We start from the raw sequence: 10,683 nt of genomic DNA on the forward strand, positions 1-10,683 counted from the left end.
AAGGCATTTTGGGAAAAAAATACAATTTTCCTGAAGACCAGAAAATCTCCCTTGAAGTCTTTTCTATCTCTTGAGTAAGTATGGGCAGTTATAATCAGACAGCTTTGTTAAACATGTATTATGTAACCAAAAACTTGGAAGCATTCCAATGCCATTTCTCTCTATTGTATAATTATGTCATTAGGCAAGATTTTTTCCAGTGGTGCTGATTATATTCTCAGTCATGCAAGAGGAGGATTTTCCTGCCTTTACACGTTCCACAATCAAGGTTCCACAACAGTCCCTGATGTTACATTCTCTTTCATTCTGGATTGTTTACTCTTTGCCCTTACTTATCAGTCTCTTTTGCTGGACAAGTACTATGCTGAGGCTGACATAAATGTTAATGTAAGAAAAGACTAGCAGGCCATGATAATCATTAACAATAGTAATATTTAATGTGTTTCCAGAGTCTATCATAGTCTGAAAACAGCTAGCAGAGATTGATCCTTCTGTCATGGAGATCCTTGACAAAACTCCCATTGGCTTCAGGATTATATGTTAAGACACGCCCTCTCAGAAAGACAGACTGGGAGGGAGAATGTATCAGTTCAGCAACTGCATTGAGGGGCATCAACAAGATACTGAGAAGTTCTGAAATGTGATGTGGAGTCCCCACAACATGTGCACATGGCTGTAGTATAAAGGGCCAGTCCTACTTCTACAAGCACTGATTGCTTAGGGGACAGGCAGAGAGGAGGGCTGGCCCTAAAGCCCTTGTTGGCCACAGAACTAGGAAGAAATTCCACCCTGACTTCCTTCTGCCGGTCCAGTCTCTCACTGTAGAGGAATGTCACTCCAGAGCAGAAGCCCAGCCATGCCCAAGTGAGGACAGTGCACTGATGGGACCAGAGCCAACCAGATGGCCTGTAATCAGGTGGCACATATGCAGGGCTGGAAAAAGGAGCCATGCAGCTTAGATGGGAATCTCCCATCAGCACTGTAATGTTTTCACTACAGTGGTGCATTAGCGCTGCTTTCGTGCTGTTCGTGAAGACAAGCCCTTAGCAAACATTTTTATAGGTTCTGAGCAAACACTTAAATATTACCTTATAACATGGGATACAGGTATTATAAATAAGATTAGTACATGCAGCATCCTACAAGCATTTCATAAAGTCTAAACACTAACACATTCTTATATCTCTAACATCTCTTTTAACAATACTAACACAGAGATGAGTCAGACTAATTTCCAGCTATGCATTAGTCATTGTTCAATTGTTGTACCAATAAAATAAAAACCAGCAGGATCTTATTAAAGGGAAAAAGGCAAAATACCACATTTATTGTGAATACAGAAAGAATCATAGAAAGCAGTTAGTTCTAGTTATAACATTCCATTCAATCTCATATTTATTCACACATTCATTCATACAAACACACACACACACACACACAGGTCCTGCAAGGTTGTTATCATAGTTACCAGCCTTAGAGTTGCTCATGCCAAGCCACTGGCCAGGTGGCCTGGACATGAGGAGGGAGCAGGGCCTTGTCAGATGCTCATCTGATGCTCCTGGAAGTTGGTTTGCAGAATCAGACCCCCCAAAGTTCTCACTTTTTAGAGTCTATTTTTATAGGAATTTCTTCCTATGCCAGTCTATGGGAATTGCTTCATCATGCTGTTGCTGAATCAATCAGCAGATAGCACATTCCTGACGGCTCCAAGATGTTATCTTGTTCTTTGGTTCTCCCATTCTTGAGGCTGTTGGGTGGATTCCAGTCTGCCCTCCGGGGGGTCCTCTGGTTATTTCCACTTGACGCCTTCTTCAGCCGATGGACACTGGATTCTTAGGCTGGCACCTCCCTGATCATTCAGTTATTATCCACACCAAGCATCCATCCACATACATCCTCTATCTCTATTTTAATCACAATTGTTAATACAACAAAAGGGTGGGGAGTCTCTGGGTGTTGTTTCTGTTGTTAGAGTATTGCTTTGAGTCTCTCTCTCTGTGAATTGCTTTGAGAACAGACTCTGTCTTAGAATGTACTAACGCAATTAGCAGCTTGCAAGTTTCACACATAGAGGGAGAGAAACAGTACCAAAAACCAAGAGACTTCTTAATTAGTAATACCCTGGAATTTAAACTATGGGGAATCAAACTCATTTGTGATTTTAATACAGAACTTCTTTAATATGATCCAACATAATCCCCCTTTTGACACTAAGATTTATAGTCGTCAGTGTCACTTTCTATGTAGCCTATTCAAGAGAAAGTACTGTGAGGCAATTTGAGTTTGTGATTCCGATTCATGCCACATACATGATCCTAGTGATGCATCTTTACTACAAGGTTCTGGGGCAACAGGCAAGATGAGGCACACACACTTTTGAGGAGTCCATTCGGTACAACCTCTAGTGTCCAATAGCTTCCCTCCCTCCCCAGCCCACTGGCTCAAGGTCCAGGGTAGCCAAAAGGATCCCATGTGTAATATGGGGAGTGGGTTAACCTTCAATACCTTTGCCTCCAGGGACTGTTGGTGTGCAATTTTGACAACAATTTCTCCCATTAACAAGTCTGGTTTACAGTACTGGAAACATATTGCATCCATTCATATTGATAAGTGTCAAACAATGATCTCTTTCTTTTTTAACAAATGCATCAAACCCTTAATATTTCCCAATATGACCCAGAACATTTTGTGTTCCAAAGTAGCTAGTGCAGGTATCTGCATTTCAGTGCATCCCATAGCTATGGCTGTGTAGTTTCCTATTTCTAATATTTTTTTTTTCTTATGGATAAGCCATGTGGTAGTATTAAGCCATTACTAAAGATTCCATCGGCCTTTTAGGTTACCCAGACCAATTTGGACCAAGTCTACATTGGCATGTACTTGTTTTTGTATCAGGCTGTCCTGTAGCTGGGACAGAAAGCTTAATTTATTTTTAAGTTCCTGCAGGTCTTCAGTATTTTTTTTTTTTAAACACACAACAGTGCTAGCAACAAGACAAAACACAAGACAAAACATAGAACACAGAACACAATTTCTATTGTGACAGTAGATTCATGGTATTGGGTTGCTTTTCAGCTGGCATCAGCTTTTCCTGATTTTCTGAAAGACAAAAAGAACATGTTTCTACCCCTTTTGGGGTGGCAGATTATTGCTTAAAATATTTCTTTTACAAATACCCTGGCTGATTGCAGGCAAAACAGAGAAATTGCCCCCATATTTTCCTGTTTTTGTTCTATAGGCAGGCCAGGTTTCAATGGCTTTTATCTTTTAAGGGTTATGGGGAAATTATCCCACTGTTTAGTCATTAAATCCCTGAGTTTTCCTTCTTATACAGCAGACCAAGTTTATAATGTTTTTCCTGCTGTGTTAAGCTTTAAGTTCTATTTACAGGTAGTAACTGAGAAGCATCATTACCATACGACCTTAAAGGATTTTTCCAAAAATCATACACACTATACGTTGTTACAGGGATACTTATTATCATTAAATTTATTAAAATTATCTTGTTATCCCATGCCTTTTATTTAGACAATTTGTTTGCTGACCAGGTATGTCCTTTATCTGCAGCTCCTTTGTGCTGCTAGTTCTTTCCTTCCTTTATCATTTAGGTAATTTGCATTTTCACAGAAACTTCCTGCTTTTGGATTTAAAGCCATCAGCAGCTCAGAGACTCTATCTTAAAAGGGACACAATCAACTTTCACCAGAGTTTTGATTACTTTTAACTTCTGCTTCCAAAACACACAGCAATCTGAAAAAGAAAACCCAACCTATTGTGGCTCCCTTTGGAGCCCTAATAGCATTTTAATTAAGTAGCATGGTATGTTTGCATTTCTTTTGCCCCTTCTACAATATACCCTGCACATGTTCTGGGGCAAATGCACATTCCTTCCATAGTTTAACTTCCATAACATTATCCAGATCCATTTTTACATAAGGTGTCACTATTTCTTTTTTTGCTTACAGAGTTTTCATGCACCTTTATCAAAGTGACAGTCTGATTACTCAGAGCCATTTTAAGACTCAGTGTTTCTAACATTGCTTCTTTTTGTTTTGTGCACCTCACCCCTGCTGTTGCTTCAGAGAGGCACTGTCTTTTTTTAATATTTTTTTTTTACTATAACTCTCATCTGCTATTTTGTTACAAAAACAAACAAAAAGAATCCAAAAAAAATTTTTTTTTTATATTCTCCTGATTTTGACTGCCCTGCTGCAGCCACAACTTAAAAACATTTTAAATTTTGTAAAGCATTGAGTTACCTTTTAAGGGTTAAATGCCAAATCCCAAAGCCAAACAACACTAATTACCTGTGTCTAGCAAAAAGGTCTGTCAGTTTTGCAACTTTGAATTAAAGAGTCAAATGGATTTTTAGTGGCATTATTTAAAACAAAAACAAAACTAACTGGTCCTTAGAACTTTACATATTTACACACACACAGACAGATACATACACGTTTAACTGCTTAATTCCCTCCAGCCTCTGCAGAGTTAACTTTTTCACTCTTTTTGTATTCCTGGAGTGCCTCTTTCACTATTTTCAGCTGGCTTTGGGTATTTGTAGCCAGCACCTTCCAATTGTCTGCTCCCTTTTCCGTTTGTGCCTTTTCCTCTTTACATGAAGACAAGCGGAGGGAAGAATCCTTACATGCCTCCCACAACAACCAAATTGCTGCTGCATCTCTTTTGGCAGCACTAGAAGGTTTGTATATGAGGATATACTGAGCCAATCTATCCTCTAGGTCCGAAATAGTGCAGACATCAGCTAGGGCTTGTTTAGTCCAAGGACTGTGCCCACATTTTTGAAGGATTTGTTTAAAAGGTGTAATTTCTTTAACAAAAGGTGAGGTTGGAGTTCCTTCTGACTCCATTCCTCCCTCTGGTACTGGCTTACCCTGTTTTCTTTTAAACATCTTAACATGGATATTTCAATCTCTTTGTCACTGCTGGTATTACTTAGCAAGTGACACAGCCTAGATTCTGAAATCATAGCTTAATCTATGCGTTTTTCCCCTGCTACCTTCCCGGAGGCCAGCAGGTCCCCTGCTACCTTCTCGGAGGCCAGCAGGTCCAGTTAACCTATTTCTCCCTGCTACCTTCTCGGAGGCCAGCAGGTCCGGTTAACCTATTTCTCCCTGCTACCTTCTCGGAGGCCAGCAGGTCCGGTTAACCTATTTCTCCCTGCTACCTTCTCGGAGGCCAGCAGGTCCGGTTAACCTGTTCTTTCCTGCTACCTTCTCGGAGGCCAGCAGGTCCGGTTAACCTGTTCTTTCCTGCTACCTTCTCGGAGGCCAGCAGGTCCCCTGCTACCTTCCCAGAGGCCAGCAGCTCCAGTTAACCTATTTCTCCCTGCTACCTTCTCGGAGGCCAGCAGGTCCGGTTAACCTGTTCTTCCCTGCTACCTTCTCAGAGGCCAGCAGGTCCCCTGCTACCTTCCCGGAGGCCAGCAGGTCTAGTTTAATCTGTTTTCCCTGCTACCTTCTCGGAGGCCAGCAGGTCCCCTGCTACCTTCTCGGAGGCCAGCAGGTCCCCTGCTACCTTCTCGGAGGCCAGCAGGTCTGGTTTAATATGTTTTCCCTACTACCTTCTCGGAGGCCAGCAGGTCCCCTGCTACCTTCTCGGAGGCCAGCAGGTCTGGTTAACCTAATAGAAATGCCTAGCTCACTAGAGCTGGTGGTGTGCACACCAATATTTACAATAACTGAGGTTTTTTACCAATATTCCCCCTTTCGCAATTCTCCACCAAAATGTTGTACCAATAAAATAAAAACCAGCAGGATCTTATTAAAGGGAAAAAGGCAAAATACCACATTTATTGTGAATACAGAAAGAATCATAGAAAGCAGTTAGTTCTAGTTATAACATTCCATTCAATCTCATATTTATTCACACATTCATTCATACAAACACACACACACACACACACAGGTCCTGCAAGGTTGTTATCATAGTTACCAGCCTTAGAGTTGCTCATGCCAAGCCACTGGCCAGGTGGCCTGGACATGAGGAGGGAGCAGGGCCTTGTCAGATGCTCATCTGATGCTCCTGGAAGTTGGTTTGCAGAATCAGACCCCCCAAAGTTCTCACTTTTTAGAGTCTATTTTTATAGGAATTTCTTCCTATGCCAGTCTATGGGAATTGCTTCATCATGCTGTTGCTGAATCAATCAGCAGATAGCACATTCCTGACGGCTCCAAGATGTTATCTTGTTCTTTGGTTCTCCCATTCTTGAGGCTGTTGGGTGGATTCCAGTCTGCCCTCCGGGGGGTCCTCTGGTTATTTCCACTTGACGCCTTCTTCAGCCGATGGACACTGGATTCTTAGGCTGGCACCTCCCTGATCATTCAGTTATTATCCACACCAAGCATCCATCCACATACATCCTCTATCTCTATTTTAATCACAATTGTTAATACAACAAAAGGGTGGGGAGTCTCTGGGTGCTGTTTCTGTTGTTAGAGTATTGCTTTGAGTCTCTCTCTCTGTGAATTGCTTTGAGAACAGACTCTGTCTTAGAATGTACTAACACAATTAGCAGCTTGCAAGTTTCACACATAGAGGGAGAGAAACAGTACCAAAAACCAAGAGACTTCTTAATTAGTAATACCCTGGAATTTAAACTATGGGGAATCAAACTCATTTGTGATTTTAATACAGAATTTCTTTAATATGATCCAACACAATGAGGTCAAGTGGTGTTTGCATGATCTGGCACCTAGTCTGCCAGCATCATAGAAGCAGACCAGGAAAACATTTGCAGCCCTGCTTGAAGAGTAGCCAAGATGAGGAGACCTGATTAGCATGGTGAATGTGTGGATGGAAAACCAGGCAATGCAGGATAGACTGGGACTGATCACTATGAACTCTAGAGGGCAGAATGGACCCTGTTTTGGGACTAGGCCTGGGGCTGTGGGTAATTTGGATTCTTAATTGAGCTAGGGAGTATTGATCCATACATTTAGGCATTGGGGACTCAGTACATTGAACTATTACCGGGGGGAAGGAGAGTGTGACTCTCATAGGGGTCCCTCTAAACCAGTGGTTCTCAACCAGAGGTACATGTACCCCGGGGGGTATGCAGAGGTTTCCAGGGGGTACAACTCATCTAGATATTTGCCCAGTAGTTTTACAACAGACTACATAAAAAGCAGTAACAAAGTCAGTGCAAACTAAAATTTCATACAGACAATGACTTATTTATACTGCTCAATATGCTACACGCTGAAATGTAAGCACAATATTTATGTTCCAGTTGATTTATTTTATAATTATATGGTAAAAATAAGAAAGTAAGCAATTTTTCAGTAACAGTGTGCTGCGATACTTTTGTATTTTTATGTCTGATTTTATAAGCAAGTAGTTTTAAAGTGAGGTGAAACTTGGGGGTAGCAAGACAATTCAGACCCTGAAAGGGATATAGTAGTGTGGAAAGGTTGAGAGCCACTGCTCTAAACAGTCACTTGTACTAACTGAGATTGTCTCTGTACGGACAGTTGTGTTTCATGGCATACAAACAGAGAAATTAGATAAAAAGAAAAACATTCTTGCTGGAAGGTTGCTCTATTTGTTAGAATCCAGAATACACACAAGAACCCTGAGAGACGGAGAGAGAGAGACACACACACACACGGCTGGCTACTCCCTAAAACAAAAATGGACAACTCAGCCCACCATACTCTAGGTTGTCTGTCTGCAGCCTGACTGCTGCTAGAGTCAGATCACACACTTCCCTACAGAACCCCCGGCCTACAAGTAGGACCAGGAAACCCCCTGAGAATGTAAAATGATAGATCACCATTTTAGAGTTTTCAATATACCACTCAGATCAAAGTGTTAGTTTATGGCTGAGTGCAGCTTTTATTTCTGGGGTTCATTTCTGCCTTCTCAAGGGTTGTGGAAGCATTTGGGCCTAACTGGAAGCCAGAGGATTCTCTCAGGAATGTGACTCAGATTTGGGATCCATTTAATGAACACAGTGTTCACTTCCACAGTGAATTCTCATCTACCACCAGCCCCAGCTGTCCTGTGTCCAGGTGGCAAAAACTTCAGCTCACTCCAAAACACTACAGAGATATGTTGAAAATACAAGTCTGGTAAAACTAACATTTAAACATTTGTGAGGAATGCAAGATAATATAAATTTACTTTCAAAATAAGTCCCCCAGGGTGTTCTGTGCTGTTCATTTTCATACTTAATTCAATAAACTCTCCAGCTTTAAAGTGTACCTCAAGGTGTCTCAGAATGTCCTGTTTGGTGCAGAGACTAGGAGGCCTTTGTGCAAAAGTTAAAAGCCAGATTTCTGCAGAGTTTGCAGGTCCTTGAATAAGGGCAAAAGTTATAAAGTTCATCTTGAATAAAGGCAACTTAATGCCTATGAGGAGAAAAGAATCTGAAGCATGGATATTCAATACAGGGGTGACACTTGAAAGCCATACAGCTAAGGGGAAAATAAATCGCTCCCTCCGAATCTCAACTCGTAGGTTGGTGGGCTGGCTATAGAATTGCTTTCTGCCTAGACATTTATACCAGGCTAATTACTGTGGTGAGAGTTCCTGTGCCTCTATTACAGATCATGGAGCACTTTGGCCCCTTTTGCTCCTACACAGATGCTTAGGCTCATGGCTCCACATAATGGATTGATCCAAACTTGCCTATGGTCATCCCTAATATTTCCCTCAGCTCTCTACAGCTGTTGCACTACACAACTCTGGCACTTCTGCATGCATAACATTTGTCACCTGACCTGAGCACCTATAGCCTCTCTTCTCCTCCACCCTCCACCCCCCAGTGTAATGCAACCATGATGACTCTGCTTCATGTAGGATTTTATCTTGGTTCCTGCCTCTTCCAGTTATTGCTCATGTTCTGGCACGAGATCCTGGTAGCATGACATGTTTTCCTAGGACATGTAAGTATTTTCCCATTGTGCAGCAAAACATAACCTTCCTACTAAGACACCCCAATAGCTTGCCCAAGGGATGGAGGAAAAGGAAAGCATACTAGTATGACCGGCCAACAAAAAGCGACAGTGTAGCAGATGCTGACTCAGTTCAAACTCTAGTTTGGAGTCGCCTATGACATTGTTGCCTTAATTTTGATAAGATTCTTCTGCTAGGGGATACTTTTGTTGAAACAAATATTTGAGAAACAAGTATTTGGGGGGCTTTACAGGGTAGAAGGTTTTAGGAGCACCTTTATTACATCTGGCTTTAATTAATATTTTATTGAATTTATTGCAATGAAGTATATACTCAAATACATGAACTGGTATACATGCAGTAGGATGCATTCTACCCCGAGTCAACAGTAAAAATATATTAACATCATACTTATGTGCCCATTCATTATGATTATGACTGCAGCTTTGAGAATACCTGTCACACCCACTTTATTGTCACAGAAATGCTGTACTTTAAACTGTCTTCCTTATTTTTATGGTTAACATCTGTTTCAGAATATTAAAGTCAGCTGCTAGTGTGGAGCATAGTAGGCATTGTACCTATCTACAAAAGAGGTGCCAGGGTGACTATGAGAATTGCAGAGCAGTAAGACTTGTTTCAGTAGGAAAATTGGTTGAAATGATCATTAGAAATAGAATGATATTATGATCATCAAGGTGTTCTACGATAGCCACAGCCAGCATGGTTTCATAAAGGAAAATTGTGCACTTCTAATCTACTAGATTTTTTTGAGGGTGTGAACATAGTTGTGGCTAATGAAGAACCAGATGACAGGTTTGACAAAGTTCCTCATAAGAAGTTACTAAAGAGACTTACTGGTCATGAGGAGAGAGGCAAACTATTGACATAGGTTTGAAATTGATTAAGACAGAAAACAAAAAACAGTACTAATATAACGTCCACTTTCAGTATGGTAAAAGATTAACAGTGGGGGGCTGCCAAGCTCTGAGCTAGAATGTGTTGTTTAATGATCTGGAAAGGGGTGAAGAATGAAGTGGCAAAGTTTTCAAATAATACAAAACTATTTAGGTTACTCAATACTAGAACACGGGAATTTCAGAGGGACATAATGCAGCCAGGTGAATGGGCAGCATGGTGCCAGATTAAATTCATTGTTGACAAATGTAAACATTTGAATTACCCATACAACTCATGGTCTTCTAGTTTAACTATAACAATTCTGAGTGCCATTGTGCAGAACTCAGTGAAAACCTTTTCTCATTGTACAGTGATGGTCAAAACAGCAGCAAAAAGTTAGGATGCATAAAATATGGGATAGAAATAACTTTAATGCCATTAAATATATTTGTGTTATGCCATCCTCTGGAATCTGTTGGAATCTCAACTCCATGTTCTTTGCCTCATTTAAAACCTACCAGATCTCCAGACAAAACTTTTCTTTATCCTCAGTGTCTTTGTTTGCACAATCAAAAGATGGGTTTTCTGAAATCTACTATCTTATCAAGCAGGCATTTTTCAGCCTCCACACCTATTTAGACTTGGGAGAATTAATTTTTATTGGTATGTGTTGGTAAACAATTTCACTGTATACACACACACAAAGAGATGAAAAATATTTCCATCTATAATCAAAATTTACAGATAGGCAAAGAAAGAAAAATGCTGCTTGAGAATTTAGAGTTTTATTTAAGGATATTTACTTTGCATATTTTGATGTGATATTGACAGTTTGAATGGTAGGGGTTATAAAGCTTTAACTTTTTG

General features: G+C 40.7%; 1 long non-coding RNA gene across 1 annotated transcript; it reads right to left on the reverse strand.

Annotated features, from left to right (window-relative positions):
• Positions 1-1,294: 1,294 nt before the first annotated feature.
• Positions 1,295-5,123, reverse strand: LOC142071612 (uncharacterized). Its single transcript, XR_012667737.1, has 2 exons — positions 4,452-5,123; positions 1,295-3,099 (listed from the first exon to the last, which is right to left on the reverse strand). It is a non-coding gene; the product is annotated as an uncharacterized LOC142071612 (long non-coding RNA).
• Positions 5,124-10,683: the final 5,560 nt, after the last annotated feature.

Source organism: Caretta caretta, chromosome 3, assembly GCF_965140235.1.
Source record: "Caretta caretta isolate rCarCar2 chromosome 3, rCarCar1.hap1, whole genome shotgun sequence".
Taxonomy (NCBI): Eukaryota; Metazoa; Chordata; order Testudines; family Cheloniidae; genus Caretta; species Caretta caretta.